We start from the raw sequence: 21,088 nt of genomic DNA, 5'->3' as shown, positions 1-21,088 counted from the left end.
GTTTGTTTGGTGTTTTTAGGAGGATTACTCAAAAAGTTGTTTACAGATTTTCAAGAAAATTTCACCACAAGTGAGGCTTGGCCCAGATTAGAAGTGATTAACTTTTTGTATTTGATCCAACTCTGGATCTGGGACCAGGAAATTTTGGATGGATTATTTACGATTTGGATAGTGGACATTTGGCATCGTATCTTCACAAATGCATACTGTCTGACTGAAGTTTGTCTGACTGAAGTTTTCTGAATAAAAATGACACAGACTCATCCTGATCATCCAGCGACTCTGTTTTTGGTTTGCATGGAGGGAGTTTACAGCTTTGGCAGAGGTATAGGTGTGGTCTGATGTTTACATACACTCATCATGGGCATGAATGTCATCATAATTTTCAAAGGGTGGAATGATTGTACAGCATACATCTAGAATGATTTAAAAAAACAACAACAATTGGCTGCTTAAGTATAATCTACATTGGATTTTCTCTCATCCGTGTCAAAATGATACATTATACATAGAGGCTCAAAAGAAAAAAATACGTAGAAAGAGAGACAGACAGACAACTAAGGCTTTCAAACCTAAGAACACTACAACAAATGTCAAGCATGGTAGTGACAGCATCATGCTCTGCGACTGTTTTACTAGCAGAGGTGCTGATATATTGCTCAAATAATGAAGAAGAAGGATGATCTCCAAATTTAGCTAGATAATTGAAACTTGTACACAGTTGGGTGTTCCAACAGGACAGCGATTGCAAGCACACATCAGAAGTGGTTTTGAAATGAATAAAGCAGGCTAACAATAAGCTGCTGTAATGGCCTACCCAAAGACCCAATCTCAAACATATAAAAAATTTGTGCACTGTGTTTAAAAGCCAGTTCAGTGCCAGGAAACCAAGCAAATAAAAATGAACTCTACAAATTCTGCCACGCAGAGTGGTCAAATATCTAGCCATTATAATGCCTGCCAAAAGTTCCTGACCAAGGTGGAAGTTGTTAAGGGACATTTAGGCAAATATTAGCGGTGATGTATCCATATATTTGGGCTAGTATGCATACTTCTGAACCTGTGTGGATTAGATAAAACCCTAAATAAGTTGAAACTTTTAAGTCATTAAAGATTTATGCTGTACAATCATTCCACCCTGGTAAAAAAGAACAGTTCAAAGAAATCATTAAAAACCTAAAATACCATGAAATTCATGTCTGTGATGAGCATATGTAAGCCTCATTCCACAACTGTACATGTGGCTGAATGATACAAGAGCAAGTAACAGATAAAACAGTTATGGCAACAATATATGCATACATCCTGATAAAACATTCATCCTACACAGTCTTGTTTTTTCATTCACAACATCTGACTCATTTTATAGGATGTAAACAGACTGATGGTGGGTCAGAGGCCAGGGAAGTGGACTGAGGCACACATGTATATTATACACACATTACTCTTGCAGTGATTTCCAACTAAGTGTTGGTACATTGTAGCCTGTGCTGGTGCATCTGTCTGCAGGCAGTTAGCAATAAGGCGCCCACCAGTCTGCATCTGTCTGACTGCAGCTAGGGAGCTTGTGCTTTCCAGTGCCCTATCCATAAGAGAGCTGAGCCTAGCAGGCAGCCCACACAGATGCTGCGCACTGACAAAAGGACATCCGCCTACACTGTGTTGTCTAAATGATTCCCCAGCTCACGTAACGATGAAAAAACCAGAGCAGATTGTGAAGTGTATGATCAGCGGAGGTTGGAAAGTGTTCAGAGGAAATACTTGTTTCAGTTCCTTTAAAACTTTTCATTACTGGGCTGCCATGCTTGAATAAAAACCCCAAGGTTAAAGGTTACGAGCTGACCCATGATTTCTGACAGATGGTGCAGAGAAAGGGATTGTTTTGATAAACTCGGGCTAAAAGCACTTCATTCTTTTGAACACCACTGCTTCTGTTAAGGTGAGAAGAGGGCAAGTGAAGTGCACTCACACGCAGCAGGAACATGCTCAGCTATTATTGCAGGTGGTGTTATTGTAGCTATAAAGCAATAAAAGCATGACTCACACACATAGGCATGCATGAACACTGACACAACTGCACACTCAGATTTCTGTTAAGTTGACTGGCATATACGGCCTCAGTCTCAGCAGAAATTTCCAAGGTTTTGATGAAGCACAAAATCCCCCATAAGCTTATTAGCTTGACATATTAATAACCAGTCATTAGGAGAAGAATTATTCATGAACTCATTTTAGACAAAGCATTATTTGTATTAACTTTGCTTGTATTATTATTGCATGACAATATTAATACAGGGATGCTGTTAAAATATCTCAGCATACAAGGATACTGATTATTATATATATTCAAATATGCATAACTTCATTACTAGTTAGCCCCACTGCAGCAGGCTAATCTTACAAACACTCAGGCTTCGTAAACCAATCATCAGCCACCTCCGCTACATGGATGACAGCAAGCTGTGTGCCAAGAGTGAACAAGACATTGATTCACTGATCCATTCCACTAGAATCTACAGCAATCACATCGGAATGCCATACAGACTAGAGAAGTGTAGTTGGATGGCAACCAAAAGAGGGAAGACAGTCAGAACTGAGGGGATTGTACTACCAGAAGGCAATATTGCAGACATTGAGGGCAGCTACAATTACCTGAGAATCCCACAGACAAATGGGAACCACGAATAGTAAATAGTAAATTCCCTTAGAGCGCAGTCTTAGGAACAGCAAAGATATTGTTTAGGGGGCTGAAGTTCCTAACCCTCTGGTAGAGGACCAGAGGTGGAGAATTGTAAAAATTCCCTTCTCGCCCCTTTTATCTGTAATGGAACACAGATCTTTAATCTGTCAAGATCCTTTTATCCTTTTATCCAAGCTCCTGTATCTGGAAGTCCCACAGGATTTTAGATCAGTCATTTTCGAGCAATGTAGGGGGCATCTCCCATTTTTCTCGGGACTTCCAGGCCATATTCAGCAGAGATGTTTCTGTATACTATGCCGACCACTTAGTTATGGAGTTCCATGTATGCCCTGCCTGCAAGCATCTTACACACAATCAATCACGACATATTAATTAATAAACTGGAACGGTGCGGGATCAGGGGGGTTGTACTGCATTGGGTGAAAAATTATTTAAGTGACAGGAAACAATTTGTGAAGCTGGGTGTCCATTCCTCATCATGCTTGGACATTGTTTGTGGTGTTCCACAAGGCTCTGTACTGGGTCCAAAATTATTTATTATTTATATAAATGATATTTGTAAGGCATCTGATATATTATAATTTGTATTATTTGCAGACCACACAAATGGGGAATCTAAAGGAGCTGCTGGATACAATTACTTCAGAAATGCACAAAATTTAAAAAATGGTTTAACAGGAACAAATTATCGCTAAATCGAAGTAAAACTAAAATAATCTTATTTGGGAATTCCCTTAGAAATGCACAAGTTCAGATTCATATAGATGGTGTGGAAATTGAAAGAGTACTTGAACATAAGTTTCTTGGTGTGATTATAGATGATAAATTAAACTGGAAGTCTCATATAAATCATATACATAACAAAACTTCAAGAAGTGTTTCAATCTTGAGTAAAGTAAAACACATTCTGGACCACAAATCACTCCACATTCTCTATTGTTCCCTAAATGCACAATATTTGCATTACTGTGCAGAGGTTTGGGGAAATACTTACAAATGTTCGCTATCATCAATCTTTATATTACAAAAAAGGGCCATAAGGATAATCCATAAAACTGGTTACAGTGATCATACAAATCCACTATTCTTAAAATCAAAAATTCTAAAATTCACAGGTTCATTTTCTCACTGCACAAATTATGTATAAAGCAATAAATAACCTGCTTCCTGACAATATTCTAAAACTGTTTTCTAAAAGGGAACGGGGATACAATTTGAGGGGGGAATTAAATTTAAAACATCCTTGTATCGTACAACATTAAAAAGCTTTTGCATCTATGTGTGTGGAGTGAAGCTGTGAAACAGACTAAGTCCAGGATGAGACAACAAACATCCAAGAATACATTGGGAAGATGGCCCCAACTGACCGAGTGCTCAGTGAATACCTCAGGCAGCAGAAACCCAAGAAAGAGGAGGGCTACCAGTGGCTGGACAAAGCTGGACTGAAAGACAGCACAGAGGCACTAATCATGGCAGCACAAGAACAAGCTCTGAGTACAAGATCCATAGAGGCTGGGGTCTATCACACCAGGCAAGACCCCAGGTGCAGGCTGTGTAAAGATGCCCCTGACACTATCCAGCACATAACAGCAGGGTGCAAGATGCTAGCAGGCAGGGCATACATGGAACGCCATAACCAAGTGGCCGGCATAGTATACAGAAACATCTGTGCCGAATATGGCCTGGAAGTCCCGAGGTCAAAATGGGAGATGCCCCCAAGAGTGGTGGAGAATGGCCGAGCTAAGATCCTGTGGGACTTCCAGATACAGACGGACAAAATGGTGGTGGCTAACCAACCGGACATAGTGGTGGTAGACAAGGAGAAGAAGACGGCCATAGTGATCGATGTAGCGGTTCCGAATGACAGCAACATCAGGAAGAAGGAACACGAGAAGCTCGAGAAATACCAAGGGCTCAGAGAATAGCTCGAGAGGATGTGGAGGGTGAAGGTAACGGTGGTCCCCGTGGTAATCGGAGCACTAGGTGCGGTGACTCCCAAGCTAGGCGAGTGGCTCCAGCAGATCCCGGGAATAACATCGGAGATCTCTGTCCAGAAGAGCGCAGTCCTGGGAACAACTAAGATACTGCGCAGGACCCTCAAGCTCCCAGGCCTCTGGTAGAGGACCCAAGCTTGAAGGATAAACCGCCCACAGGGGCAAGCTGGGTGTTTTTTTTTTAAATATAAAAATTAATAAATTAATAAATAAAAATACACGTAACATATAATGCAATTGCAAGGTGGTATTTCTGTAGTCTATTGATTACTAGATAATGGAAAAGTGCTTCTTCCTGCTCCTTTTTGAACATGAAAGTTATTTGTAGTTGTGGTTGCTTGTTTTCCTTTTGTTTTCCTTTGTTTATTTGTCTCTTTTTAATTCTATGTTGTTGTACTTTTTCAACATGTTCAAAATAAAGATTCAATCAATCAATCAATGTGCTGGATTGCCTCAGGGTCATCTTTACACAGCCTGCACCTGAGGTCTTGCTTGGTGTGATAGACCCCAGCCTCTACTGATTCTGTACTTAGAACTTGTTCCTGTGCATCCATGATTAGTGCCTCTGTGCTATCTTTCAGTCCAGCTTTGTCCAGCCAGTGGTGGGATTTCTGGATGTCAGCCACTTCCTGTATCTGCTGACGGGACATGGTCCTGTCCTTCCATGGTGGTTCCTTCTCTTGCGCCTCTTTCTTGGGTTTTTGCTGCATGAGGTATTCACTTAGGACACAGTCAGTCGTGGCCATCTTCCTGATGTACTTGTGGATGTTTGTTGCCTCATCCTTGACTGTGGCACTGACACTCACTAGTCTCCAGCCTCCTTTATTCTGCTTAACCTACAATCTTAGGGTTATGGACTTGGGGTGAATCCTCCATGCATGGTCAGAGGCTTCTATCTCCTTCTTTGGCCAGCTTATTATCCCAACAGGGTACTGGGGGGGATAATTTTTTAACTTTTGCTGCTTCCTTGTGGGTTGCCAAGTTTTTTAACTAGAGGGATATTTGGGAAATTGATTTTCACATTTTTGTGTGTAGCCTCTATTTAAAAAAAAAAAAAAAAAAAAAAAAAAAAAAACCTGTTTGCTTTAATTTGAAGAAATCAGATGTCTTCGGGCCTATGGTGCTTCTTAATTAAAATGCAACACAGAACTCTCAAAACTTGTTTCAGAAATCAGAAATGTATTATTCAGTAAAATAATTATACTGAGTTTTCCTGCACCAGAACTCCAGCTACGCTTTTTTTCTCTCTGTCCTGAGCAAATATGATATGACTGCTTACAATGAAATACAATTATGAACAAAGTGAAGCCATGCATGAGCCTTATGCAGTTCAGACTGTTTAGATAGTTCCAGTTACTGATTTGTGATGTTAGCATGAATGATTTTTCAGTTAAAATTAATAAAATGTTTATGTAAAGAGATCTGATGTTCTTACAATAATAGATATATTAAACATAACAAAATTAAACACACCCACTCTTTTTCTTTAGGTCAATGTAACTAGTTTAACTAGTCTTTAAACTTTATTTTTCATTACCATACACCCAAAGTTTTCTTTCAAACAGAACATAGTTTGTGTGTGTTTACCACACAATAGCTCCACTGTGTTAATATCATTAAAGCCTGACCACCTGTTTAACTCTGGATTACTCTATATGCCTGCTAGCTCTACCATGAATGCTATGTTGGTGTCTCTCAAGTCCTGCAAAGATGCACTGAACTGTATCAAAACACTGCAGCAGTTGGACAAATACTCCTATGTTGCCACTAAAAGTCTTATAGAAGCACTCAAAAGCCTTATACTGTACTTCCAATAAAATTCTAGAGGTTTTTCTTCCCTTTTTGCAAATCACATCATTTGTTCTTAGCAGAATGAGAGTACCACCTGATTCATGCCATCTGAAACATCTGTGCTTCTCCCAAAATGCTGGCTCCACGGTACATCTGAACTTTATTTTGATTAGAATTGTGACTAGCGGAGATAATCACGCATCACTTTCTAAAAGAGCTGCTCTCAGAGGAAAACACGTTGAATCGAGTGAGTACATCACCAGGGGGGTCCCTGAAACGAGCAAGGAGAAATAAATCATGAAATCTCTGCTGCATGCAAAAGCAGCATTTTAATTATTACTGTACATTTTTAAAAAATGCTCCAATTCTGCTCTATTCAGTGTGCCAGGAAGAGTTATGAATACTTCCACATTGAGTGCTTACAAAGGTGTCAAATACACACAAATCAGCAAGTATAAGGGCAGCAGCTGGTGTTACTATTATGATCTAATGAATAATCTGCTGTCAGCAAAAAGATTGTTACATCACTGTCAAATGGTTACATATTTGTCAAAAGTAAGACTTAGGACAAGTTCTTCAGTTTTAATTTTTTTTATAACTTGTAGTTTTAGGGGCAGATTAGGACAAATTCATTTAGGTTAAAGTGAGATAAAGTAGCTTAAGTAAATGGGGGTTTTTATGTGAAACAGAGGAAGGATTTTAATGCTGTATGAGTTTGGTCTCACACATGCAAACCCAAAAGCCCCAGAGACAGAGACAGCATGTCGTAAGGACCACTGAGAACAGCTTCTGCCTTGTTTCCGGCCTGCAGCTCTTATGTGTGAGGGATGCAGCATATGGACTCATTCATCCAAAAAAGCCCACTGGCTCTTTCAGCAAAGACAACGTAAAACTGTATTTTGCTCGGCGCGTATGTAAGCACCTTTCTGTATTAATCATAATAACAGATGAAAAGTCAACAGAAAAGGAAACATGCTCATTTGCTTTCTTCAGTCAGAGAAGACTGACACCACTCTCAAAAATGTAGTTAGCATGTGAAGTGGCAACCAGCAGGTACTTAGGGTTGATAACACAAAGACTGGAAACAGGAGGAAATCAGCTAGCCTCATTCTGTCCTAAGGCAATGAAATCTTTAATTAACACATCATATCTCACAAAAAACCACAGCTACACATACATTTCATTATCAACAATGTAGCCATTATCCATGCAACATTTAGTGAGGGAGATTTTAAAGACATTCCTTTTGGCATTTTATATAAACCTTGTTATTGAACAGGTAACTGGTGGGTGGCGGGAGGGAATTAAGCCTGAGCATGTATCGGTTCAAACTACACATTCTAGCACTAATACACAGACAAATTAATATAGCATATGTACATTTCTTACAAAGCCTAACATCTAACAGCAAATACATTTACAGCTTAGTAAGCCTTAATTCAAGGTAACTGTATTTACAGTCAATTCAAGAATCTTGAATCTTGAATTCAAGGTAGCTGTATTTACAGTCATGTATTATATATGTATATACACACGAATGCAGTCATGTGAAAAATAGCTTTCACGGGTACATAATATGAACACTGAGAATTCCATAGGAATTAAGAGGGTAAGCAGTGCTAAAATCAGGTGCATTACCTGATTACCTGATGATTAGCAAGTGTGACCACTTATTTAAAAGCTCAAGGATTCAGGTATGTGTTATCACAATGCTACAGTCTTCAACCCAAGGTCAGACGCTCAAAAGCCCAAGAGCTCCATCTCAGACTCTATGGGCCCGAGTTAGTATATTAAATGCTAAAGTTAATGACAGTACAATTAGAAAAAGGCTAAACAAGTTGAAAGGGCTGCAAGGAGAAAACTTCTTCTCTCTAAAAAGTACATGGCAGCACAGCCTAGGTTTGTAAAATGGTATCTAATCAAACCACAAGACTTCAGGAATAGTTTCCTTTAGACTGACCAGATGAGAGGTGGAGATGTCTGGTCATAATGCATAGTGCCTGATTTGGCAAAACTCTAATATGGTCACGTGTTTGTGCTGATAATGCATTATGTGCATTATGTGTACAAACACTCCATACCAACTGATATACACAGTGATAATTTAGGCTTGTTTTGCTGCCACAGTACCTAGACACACTGCAGTCACTGAGGTCAAGAGGAGATCCTCTGTATACCAAAGGATTCAAGAGTCAGATGTGAGGCCATCGATCCAACAGCTAAAGCTTGGACCAAATTGGCTCATGCAAGAAGAAATTGAGCCTAAGTACACCAGCAAATTTACAAGAGACTGGCTGAAAAAGAAAAGAATTAAGGTACCTCGACCTGGTTGAAATGCTGAGGGGATCTTAAGAGAGCTGTGCATAAATGAATGCCCACTAACCTTAATGAATTGAAAAAATACTGTAAATATGATTGGGCCAAAACTGCTCCACAATGACGTGAGAAACTGATAAAGTCATATAGAAAATAGTTACTTCAAGTTATTGCTGGTAAAAGTGGTTCTATAAGCTACTGAACTGTGGGATGTACAAGAGGTTCCTGTGAAAACGTTCTCGTTTGCATGGCTGTACATGTATGTGCTAAATTGTGATTAAAGTGAGATATTTAACTGGGGTTTTTTTTCCACTTTGGATTACCAGGGAAGACAAAAAACATTACAAATGAGTGTTAGTGAGTTCTGACTTTGTAGGGTCTTCAGTCATACACTTATGTGACACTGTGATACCACCAGATTCAAGTGGTACAGATGCAGTCGCAGTAATCCTTCTTCATATCTCTCAGGCTCAAGCTAATCAAACCATTAAAATGATGCAGGTGTCAGGCAGGTTGGAGAGGCTTGGAGCCGAGCAATGACAACTCCGATGACTGGAGATGAAGATGTCTGCTTTTTGCTCATCCTAAGCTAGCACCTGCATTTGTTCAGCGTCTATGTGAGTTTGTGTGTGAGTGTGTATGTAGCTCTCTGTTGAATATTTCATTCAGGTCAAGGGCAAAAAGCACTTGTTCGCCAACACGAGGAATAACAGACTGCTAATGGCAGGCATATGGGCAGGCAAAGTGAGTTTTTTAATTGATAAATTAGATAACTGGTTTTTATTCAGCATTTAGGTACAATTCCAATTTATTGTTTCCACTGCTAGGATATCATTTCAGTTGTCCCCTGAGCAGAGAAAGTTGACTGAGTATACAAATAAGTCCATTTTATTTCTAAATAAATGGTAGCTGATGGGTTGTGGTAGCCATTTGTGCTGATCCCCATTAACAGATGATGCTTCCACATTTTACAGCTGCATCACTTGATGACACTCCAGGGGAACAGATGTGTTCAAATGAATTTACAGAGAACTCTGACGTGAAAGAGATGGTGTTCCATTATTTTTCTGTCATTTTGCTCGGCGCAAAGTCATCAGCTGTACAGCAAGAGGTTCAAAGCCCAGGAACAAACAATTTCAAAGTCTTAGTGTAGTTAAATAGCATGTACGGGACTACAAAATAACACATGCGTATTCATTATTATGCAAATTACTATGGGCTCTTCAGGGGCTCTATGATTTTGTTTTCAATTATACAGTCTCCTCTGTCACCTTACAAGTTTTCATTCCTCTTTCATTGTTTTTGAACATCAAATCCATAACAGCTTTGGCATTAAATTAAAGTCCAAATGGAAGTTTTAGAGGACGCCTTAGAGAATTTGGTTACATTATGTCACACCAAATGCATAATTCTCATTAAAGGATTTATAAAGTCTGCGTATGAATGAGCAAGTTCCTGGCAGCTTCACTTGAATATCTGTCACTAAACTTCCAATAAAGTGTCAAACATTAAATTCTTCCAATATTAGTATTTTCCATTTTTTAACAACATAAATATGTGAACAGTAAAACTGTCATACTGTCTAAATCAATTATAAAAAAAAATATTAATAAGCAGCACAAACATTATTTATACCTTCTCGTGGTTGATTGGTCCCATGTCTTCGGGTCTTCAGAGTGGCAACAAGCTGCTGCCATGAAAGCAAGCCTGACTTTCACCACCACTGACATTATCTCTGAGTAAGGCCTGATATGAGGTAAATACAGCTATTTAGTTAACTGACTATACAAAAAGAGCCAAGACAATTATTCCAAACAGACTGTTGGCTGCATCCCCTGGCAAATGTGTTTGCAGCTTGCATTAGTATTTATGACGTTACTGTGTGTCAACTACTGGGGCATGTGGGATGGATTAACTTTTCCAAAGAGAACAAATATATAAAGTTACAACTTTACTGCTTCTAGCAAATTCTGTAGAATTGTAATGTATCAAAACTAACATCAGCATCTCGCAGTTGAGCAAAACATTAATTATTTTGATGATCGCTTGAACTGCAAGAAACATTTCTCTTGCAGTTCTGTAGATAAAAGTCAATTTTCAAAATTCATTAACAAGTATTGAAATGTGGAAACATTCAATAGAAGCATTACAGATATCAGTGTATTAAGACTGGACTGAGGTTGAGTTCACCTTGAATTCAACACTCAATATTCACTACATGTAAATAGAATTTGAATAGCCCAAGCAGGAGAGATTATGCAGTTCTAGTCAAGGTTGCCTTCATGTGTTGATGAGTTGTGACATGAGTTCTTGTTAATGTGATGTAGTCAAAGGAGCTTGCAAAGAAAAGCGTCTGGACTTCTTTAAGTTGCTTGAAGACGTTTCACCTCTCATCCGAGAAGCTTCTTCAGTTCTAAGGTCAAATGGTGGAGAGTCCCAGATATAAACCTAGTGGGAGTGATCCCCCCACAGAGGGACAAAAGGATCCCCTGATGATCCTCTAATCACCTGAGCCAAGGTGTGAAATTGGGTGTGGGACCCAATCAGCCAGAGTTTCGGGTGTGTTCATTGTGAAACCTGGCCCCACCTTGTCATGCGAATTCCTGAGGTCAGATGGCCCAGGATGTGAGTGGGCGTTAAGGCGTCTGGGAAGGGATCTCAAAACTGGATTATAGATGGCAGAGAGTTGGTGTCGTAAACCCCCGCCTCTGTTCAAAGATGGTCGCTCACAGTGGACATAGATGTCTTCTTTCACTCCTCTTTCAAACCATCTGTCCTCTCTGTCCAAAATGTGAACATTGGCATCCTCGAAAGAGTGTCCTTTATCCTTAAGATGCAGATGGACTGCTGAGTCTTGTCCTGTGGTGGTGGCTCTTCTGTGTTGTGCCATGCGCTTGTGAAGTGGCTGTTTGGTCTCTGAACAGAGGTGGGGGTTTACGACACCAACTCTCTGCCATCTATAATCCAGTTTTGAGATCCCTTCCCAGACGCCTTAACGCCCACTCACATCCTGGGCCATCTGACCTCAGGAATTCGCATGACAAGGTGGGGCCAGGTTTCACAATGAACACACCCGAAACTCTGGCTGATTGGGTCCCACACCCAATTTCACACCTTGGCTCAGGTGATTAGAGGATCATCAGGGGGTCCTTTTGTCCCTCTGTGGGGATCACTCCCACTAGGTTTATATCTGGGACTCTCCACCATTTGACCTTAGAACTGAAGAAGCTTCTCGGATGAGAGGTGAAACGTCTTCAAGCAACTTAACGAAGTCCAGACGCTTTTCTTTGCAAGCTCCTTTGACTACGATGACCTGGATGACTGAGAACCTTCACAGACTTAATGTGATGTAAATGCAAAACTTTTGTCATATTGTACACATCTTTTCTCCTTTACTTGTATCATTAACTGACATATATTTAGTTGTGATTAAAAAAAAAACAATAATGTAAATATAGCCGCTGTATTCCAGTCTGTGACTCATAAGACATAAAAGTCAGCTGTATTGACAGTTTGCTCATTTCTGTTAGGACTTACCTCTTAGAGATGGTGTACAATTTACTGCAAATGTTATGTAATCATGCAAGAATAATGTTAAATTATCATAACATTAAAAGGACAACTTAGTTGGAAACCACAAGGAGTACATACTTGGCTAGTGGAGCTAAGAGCAGACCATAGCAACTTCTCTGAACAGGCTCCAGTAACTATCACAATGGCAGACATCCAAGAAAGAGTGCCAAATATGAAGAGCTGGACAGTACCAGGCCCTGATATGATTCACACTTACTGGGTAAAGAACCTAACTGTGTCATGAGTGTTTGGCAGCACAAATGGCTAACTGAAGACCAAAAAGTCTTGATCCCCAAGGATCCTGAGAAAGGATCAATTCTATCCAACTACCTGCCAATAACCTTCATCAGTACAACATGAAAGCTCCTGTCAGGCTATGATGAACAGGCACATAGTTTCATACATGAACGTGGCTCAGGATGGTTTTGGATACCAACTACGGAATGGAGCAATCCTTAGCCACTTCCGCTACATGGATGACATTAAGCTATATGTCAAAAGTGAATGAGACATTGGTTCTGTCGTGGTCCTGGGTGTGACCCAGTGTTTTGTGTTTGATTTATAATTCTTGATTATTGTTAAAGAAGCTTGGAGTTTCTGTTTCTGTACCCTCCCTGTGTTTCACGTTTGGTTACCCTTTGTCTCCATGCTTCATGTTCCCTCTGTCTCCCCGGTCAGTCATGTCTCTCTGTCTCATTGTCAAGTCCGCATCTCTGTGTTATATTTCCTGTTTTACTTTGAAAGTCTGTGTCTCATGTCAGTGTTTCTAGTAAAGATGGACCGATCCGATATTACCTATCGGTATCAGTCCAATACTGATCTAAATTACTGGATCGGATATCAGAGAGAAATAAAAAAATGTAATCCGATCCATTAAATATCAAAAAAGCACCTCACAAAACTTGCGACATGGCATAACTCGGCTCATAACTGTAGCACGTCGGAGCAGTATGCATCACGTGATAGAGCGGCTGTGGCGTGCAAGACCTGTTGTCTGGTTGAGCATTGGAGCCTCACTACCAAACCGGCATTTCATCTCCGAGAAAGTTATCCCAGAAACAAGTAAAGCAAGTGTGTAAGTTCATCTCTGAATGTTTGTAAAGCATTCCAGCGTTAAGCTTAACAACCAATATATGGAGCGACTGCCTCTTCTCTCTCCCTTCCTCTCCTGCTGCTACTTCAATCATGAAACTGATTAATGATCAGCTGATCGGTTTTTCTGTCACGAGTCAGTCTCTCTTGTTTGTTTATCGCCCATTTCGCTCCAGAAAGAGGAAACCAGCGGCTGAACAACAGCAGCACGTTTAAGCTTGCTAATCTGTTGTTAGAATTTATTTAATATTACTTTCTAGACCAGGATCTTTTTCTACATAGCTGACACTGGTAACTGTGCAGGGGTGGATCTAGCAAAGTTTAGCCAAGGGGGCCGATAGGGCATGAACAGGGAAAAGGGGGCACAAAGACATACTTTTCTTTCTTATTCTCATTTAAAATGTCTAGCTTTTAATAAGTAAATATCTGAATCTTACACCCAAAGTTTTAATCTGATGAAAAATGTATAGAAGTCCATTACTGTATATAGTAACTATTAAGTCTGATATACCCTAGCATTTCTGTGCATTTTTTTTTCACACTGCATCAAATTAAAGTTGATTACGTCGATTAAGCATCATGAGGTGGGGAGTGGTTCCCTATTTATTTATTTTTTGCTGGGAGTTTGCAACCCTATTAGTTAGGTTGCTTACTCTTTAAAATACCAGAATAGGGATGATGGAGTAGGTTTAAGTTTATTTGATTGATCAGTATTGCTGAACTATGAAATATTTTGGGTGCAGTGTATTTTTTGCATACAGGTATAACAGAATAGCTTTAGTGTGTTTTTTTTTTAACTTGAGTTTGAACTTATACAAAATGCAGCAAGATGTTAAAAAACTGTTTTATTGATTAAAAAATACACTATATCGGATTCATATCGGTATCGGTCGATATCCAAATTTATGATATCGGTATCGGACATAAAAAAGTGGTATCGTGCCATCTCTAGTTTCTAGTTTCTAGTTTTGCTTCCCTCGTCTCGTTATGTCTAATTAATCCCAACTGTCTCCCTTCCACTGTTTCCCATTCCCTCTTTACTCCTCTGTATACTTAAGCCCCGTGTTTGCCTTTGCCCTTTGTCATGTCGTACCACCTCATGTGCGTGAGTCTCTTATTTCATGGTGTTAGAGTTTTCTTTTCCCTAGTGTTTATGTTTCTACCTTCCATTTTTCTAAAGTTTAGTTTGTTTTTTGTGAGTTTATGTTTTTGACCATTTTTCCCAACAATAAAGCTGCCACCTTTAGTTTTACCTTCCGTCTATGAGTCATGCATTTGGGTCCAATCCTGCCTGCCACACAGCTTCACATGACAGATTGACTGATCCATACCACTAGGATCTACAGCAATGGCTGTAGAAATGTAGTAAGATGGTAACAAAGAAAGGGAAGGCAGTCAGAAATGAGGGGACTACACTACCGGAAGGCAATACCACAAAAATCTACGTCAGCTAAAGGTACCTGGGAATCCCAGAGGCAAGTGAGAACCATAAAAGGGCCGTTACGGAAAGCCGCAACTACCAAATACCTACAGAGAGTAGGGCAAGTCCTGAGGAGTCCGCTGAATGGGAAGAATAAGATCAACACCACAATCTGCAGATTGAGACGGTATATGATGTAAACCTAGCAGGGGTATACAAGGTATACATCATATTGATAACCTCACTGAGGGGGTGCAGAACAGCAGTGTTCTACCTTGGTAGATACCGCACTTGATGCCTACTTGGGATGTTGGCTTGAAGTTGGCCTTTGGTGTTGTTCCCATAGAGTTCCTGATGAAGTGTCTTAAGTCCCTGTTGATTTTGTATAGTCCTATGCATTCCAGGATCCAGGTGTGGGCCATTGAGTCGTAGGCTTTCTTGTAGTCAACCAGGTGGTGCATAGGTTAGTCAGCCTGGTCTTGCAGTCTTGGGCGACTGCTCATCTACCAAGATCTGGTGTTTCACTCCTCTGGTTGGGTCCTCCTCTGCCAATTCCTTTCTGGGTCCCGCACATGTACTGAACCATGTGCCTGTTCATCTGTGCTGCTATAATGCCTGATAGGAGCATTATTATTAGTCTGGTCTTTCAGGGGGATGCTTGGGGATCAGCACTTTCTGGCCTTTGGTCAGCTATTCTAGGTGTCTCTTGTTGACTAGGAACTGGTTCATTTGTACTGCCAGACACTCATGGAGTGCAGTTAGCTTATTCAGCTAGTAGGTGTGAATCATGTTGGGGCCTGGTGCTGTCCAACTCTTCATACTGGAGACCCTTGGATTCTTGGATGACTGTAACTGTGATGGTTACTGAACCCTGTTCAAGGAGGTTGCCGTGGTCTGCTCTTAGATATCCCCAATGCTATTCCAGTATTGCTCTGTCTCCAGCTTTAACTGTACCATGACATGAATATCAGATAGTTTCATGAAGCTAAAACTGTGTGTTATACTAAAAGGGTATATTTGGGAAATCTATGGAAAGACATGTGTGGCGGTCTATCCTTCAACCTTGGGTCCTCTACCAGAGGTCTGGGAGCGTCTTCCTCTCCTTGTCTACCACCACTATGTCTGGTTGGTTAGCCGCCGCCATTTTGTCTGTCTGTATCTGGAAGTCCCACAGGATCTCAGCTCGGTCATTCTCAAGCACCTTAGGAGGCGTCTCCCCTTTTGACCTCAGGACTTCCAGGACATTCTTGGCACAGATGTTTCTGTATACTATGTAGTCCACTTGGTTATGGCGTTCCATGTATGCCCTGCCTGCTAGCATCTTACACCCTGCTGTTATGTGCTGGATAGTGTCAGGGGCATCTTTATACAGCCTGCACCTGGTGTCTTGCCTGGTGTGATAGACCCCAGCTTTGTTCAGCCACTTCCTCTATCTACCGGTGGTACATACCTTCAATAGTGGTTCCTCCTCTTGCTCCTCTATCTTGGATTTCTGCTGCCTGAGGTATTCAATAAGCATATATATATATATGCACTTTTTTCTTTATGAAGTGTATTAGCAATATGAAGGTAATACTGAAGAACACGCTATACAATGTATATTGGAACAATGACACTTCATGCTGTGAACCTTCTCAGTATCACATCTTTCATACTACATAATTGCATGCAGTCACTTAGCAATATATTTTGTGCTGGAGAAGAAAATGACTCATAAATGCTCTAAGTGGAGCTTTGGAAATATATCTGATGTCACAATGAAACTCAGTTGGAGTGCTATGGTTTTCACACTAATGTTTATGTATAGTGGCAAGTGTCAAAAGTGTTTTGTGTATGTTGAGGAGGCATGTATGTTAATGTGCTTGTGTAATTGAGTTTCTAAATCTCCATAGTTTGAGCTTTTCTTTACACTGACTATCACCAGGTCCAAATTTCAAATTTCCCTGTGTCTTTAATGAGAAAATTGCAGAAAATTTGTCATATTCTCCCACTTTGGTGGTTTGGTTGGATTTTGCTTGGATTTTTTTTTTTTGTCCTTGTAGGTAGTTTCTCTCTTAACAATCTATTGAGCCAATGCTCATCCTGCTGAATGGCTGCCACTCAATTTCTTATGCTGACTGCTTATAATGCATTTGTTTAATATCCACCAATAACTGTAATCTGACCAGCCTTTCTCCAGACTGTGAAAATAAAATACCTATTAACCTTTTATATTGCTCAGTGCATATGCAAGGGTTGAAGTCCCAGAAATCATTAATAAGTCACACTCGAGTGGCAGATCTAAGACCCTGCAGTTATGCATGTCCAAAAAAAGAGACTTCCTCAGATTCCCTCATCTGCATACAATCAAACTGTGCAGTGAGCCATTAAGGAGGATGAAGATGAGCAGGAAGACTTATGAAAGGGTCTGTGTTGTCTTAACCAACAAAGACAGGAAATAAATCAGTAAGTCTTAAGCAGTGAATGAGCTGCCTGCTGGTAGTTAAAGTCTCTCTCTGTCTCGCTCCCTTTCTCTTTCTCTCCCTCGCCTTTTTAGCTGCTGGCAATGATAGGCAAGTTCAGGCCAGATCTGGAAACATCAGGGTGCAGTGGTGTAGTCAGGGCAAACTGCATCAGTAGAAATATACAGTAACTGAAGCCAAGCTTTCAGTGTCTAAAGAAGATAGATAATTTTCTCATAAAGGAAAAACAGACTCATTATTTTGATGAGAAACAGCTGGTGAGCTGCCAATTAGACACGAAATTTACATTATTAGTGAAATTTGCTGCTTGCAGTGATGTTTTTTTCCCTTCTTTCTTTTTTTCTTTTTTTGTGAATGAGTTCTAAAAGAAAATTGGCTCTCAACAGATAAGCTTGCTTGTCCACTCTGTGCTAAAGAAAGATATTACTTTGGCAAAAGTTTGGAATTGCAAATGCATATGATTCAAGAAAAAACAAATAAAGCCAACGTATAAAAGCTGGCAAATCAACATAGCAGATGGAGTGGAAAATATGGGATGGGATTGTGCTCTTCAAAGGCTTAGGTCTGTTTTAAATCCAGTTTTTTTAGAATCAATATATCATGAAAGTTTGATTGCACAGATGGCATTTTCATAGCACTCAAACCAGATCATAAGTTTCAATGAATATTTAAAATAACACCCAGAAATTTAACATCATCAAAAGCATGTTGAGGCTGTAGCAGTTTGGACTGAACGTAAGTTTGGTAATGATAACAGTCCCTGAAAGTCTCAAAGGCTAAATGAAAGAGGCCCTCTGACCTTTTCACAACAAGTATCTTTATATTGCAGATTTAAAATTCAGAGGACATTTTCACTTTATGGGAGAGGTTGTAAAGGTGAGGGGGCTACTGAATAGAGAGACATTTGAAATGATAATTTTATCTGGCGGAAAATATTGTTATCATTTAACTTCATCATTTAGATAAACTGCTTGTTTAATATTCACACTGTGTTACAGAGCGATAAGCATATTTTTCAGTATGATTCCCATGTCAGAATGAGATTGTCATTACTCATTGTGCAGATTTCTTATCGGATGTTCAGTAAGAAAACAAAAATACCTTTTGAAGCTGAATCGGAAAAACGAGAGCTAAACTAATGAACAGTTACTTTCATAAACAAGCATTTTAATGATGACATGATGATAAAGATGTTCTACGGTCTTATAGAATCTTCTTTTTTTTTCTTTTTTAATTCATATTGTTCAGTGTCTTTGTCCTTCTGGAGATGCTTTTATTGATTTCCATCAACGAGCATAAAAACAACCTCACACAAACACAAATCATATTTTTCTACTAGCCTCTTGTTGGATTTGGTTCTCTCCTGCTTTTCTGCTCAGGGGCAGGAACATTCTCTCCAACAAGTCTTCCAGTCTTGAACATTTATTTGTGCAAGGTCGTTTATTGAAAGCACTTATCTAAGGTTTTCAGTGCATGGGAGCATAGAGAAGAGCGAGGCTTAGCCGCGCTTTTGTGTGCGTGTGTGGCTGAATAACTATAATATATAAATGAATGTCAAATAGTTTCAGGAAGCTAGAAATGCGTGTTATAGGAACAGAGTATGCTTGGAAAATATATGGAAAGACATGTGTTATACTGTAGCCAGCATTTAACAGCAGGAAAACAGACAGCTCTGTCCATGCAAAGCATCGGGGAACTCACAGATTTTGCTCTCCTCTTTTGGAGGTTGTTTGTTGACTTGCTTGTTTAAAACCTATATAGATGGAGGACTATGTTTTGACTCATTGTCTCACCTGGTTGGGATCTATTGGGGAAAGGTATATTTGATGAATGAGCCAACTATTTCTTTATTAGTAATACGTTAGAAACAGGAAGAGGCAAGGATTAAATGGTGGAAGTTGAAGAAGGAAGGTTGTTGCACAGACTTCAGGAAGGAGCTGAGATAGGCTCTGGGTGGTAGGGAAATGTTGTCAGTGACTGGGAAAGTAGCTGTAGTAAGGGGGAAGAAAGGGCAGCTATGAAGACGATGAAGAGAGGAAAGATGGTTGGTACTGATGACATACCTGTGGAGGTATGGAGATGTCTGGAAAAGAGGACAGTGGACTTTTGAACCAGGCTGTTTAACACAATCCTTGAGAGTGGGAGGATGCCTGAGGAATGGAGAAGAAGTGTCCTTATCAGGATGAAGCTGATGAGCCATACCATGAAATATGGGACAGAGTTGTTGAAGCTAGGTAAAGAAGAGTGGTGACAGCCAGGAGCAGCAGTATGACTTCATGCTGTAAAGGGCACTTCAGAGGCGATGTTTGATTTGAGAGTGTTGATGGAGAAGTATAGAGAAGGTCAGAAGGAGTTGCACTGTGTCGTTGTGGATCTAGAGAAAGTATATGATAGGGTGCCATGATAGGAAGTGTGGTATTTTCTGAGGAAGTCAGGATGGCAGAGAAGTATGTGAGGGTGGTGCAGGATGAAGAAAGCGGTGAGATGAAGTAGGAGTGACAGGTGGGGGGTGGAATTTCATCAGTGTTGACTCTGAGCCCCTTCTCAGGGATTTCTCAGAACAGCCTGACAGATGAGGTCAGGGAGGAGTGTCCATGGACTAAGATACTTGCAGATGACATTGTGATCTATAGTGAGAGTAGGGAGGTAGCAGGTAGAAGAGAGCCTGGAGATGTGGAGATATGTTCTGGAGAAAAGAGAAATGGAAGTCAGCAGAAGACAGACAGAATACATGCGTGTGAGTGAGAGGGAGACAGATGTAACAGTGAAGTTGCAGGTAGCAGAGGCAATGAAGGCGGACGAGTTAAATACTTGGGGTTAACCACTCAAAGCGGTGGACGATGCACAGGAGAGGTAAAGAAGAGAGTGCAGGGTGGAGTAGGTGTGGATGACTGTCAGGGGTGATTTGTGGCAGAAGGATGGCAGGATAGAGTGACAGGGAAGGTTTACAAGGTGGTAATGAGACCTGCTATGTTGTATGGTTTGGAGACAGTGGCACTGACAAAAAGACCGGAGGCCGAGCTGGAGATGGCAGCACTGAAGAGGCTCAGATTTTCATTGGGAATGGCTAGAATGAACAGGATTACAAATGAGTACATCAGAGGGACAGCTGAGGATGAGTAGTTTTGAGAAAGTTAGAGAGGCAAGGTTGACATGGTTTGCTCATGTGCAGAGGATAAAGGTTGTTGGAGCTTCCAGGCAGGAGGAAAAGAGGACGACCACAAAGAATATTCGTGGATGTTGTGAAGGAGGTCATGCAGAGGGTTGGTGTGACAGAGGAGTATGCCAGGGTGAGAAAGAGAAAAATGATTAGTTGTGGTGACTCCTAATGAGAGCAGCCAAAAGAACAAGAAGAATTAAAAACAAGATGCTACTAGATATCAATGTTGAAAGCCCAAATACTTGTCTGGAAATAAACAGTGTGTGTTGAGAGCAAAGGATAGATTGGATTAGATGAAAAACAATATTGAAATCATTGCGTATCATCTGATGGCAATTTAACTTTCCATTAGCTTTTTAAAGTGTATAATATTTGTAACAATGACCTGCAGATGGAACAGGAAGTCTTGGCCTGGATGCCCACTGGCCCACCTAGAATGTGTGAAATAAGACTAGATGTATGCAGACTAGATGTATTCCCAGACTGAGACTCAAGTAATATTCTTAGATAATGTGTGTAGGTAAGGTCTGTAATTTTATCTTCTTAATTTCAACTTGATTAATTTAAAGGGTAGCTGAG

Source organism: Diplotaxodon limnothrissa, linkage group LG4 (genome assembly GCF_057381915.1).
Source record: "Diplotaxodon limnothrissa isolate DT_005_m linkage group LG4, D_limnothrissa_male_GT1.1, whole genome shotgun sequence".
Taxonomy (NCBI): Eukaryota; Metazoa; Chordata; class Actinopteri; order Cichliformes; family Cichlidae; genus Diplotaxodon; species Diplotaxodon limnothrissa.
The sequence above is the reverse complement of the archived record's forward strand: the minus strand, read 5'-3'. Positions refer to the sequence as shown.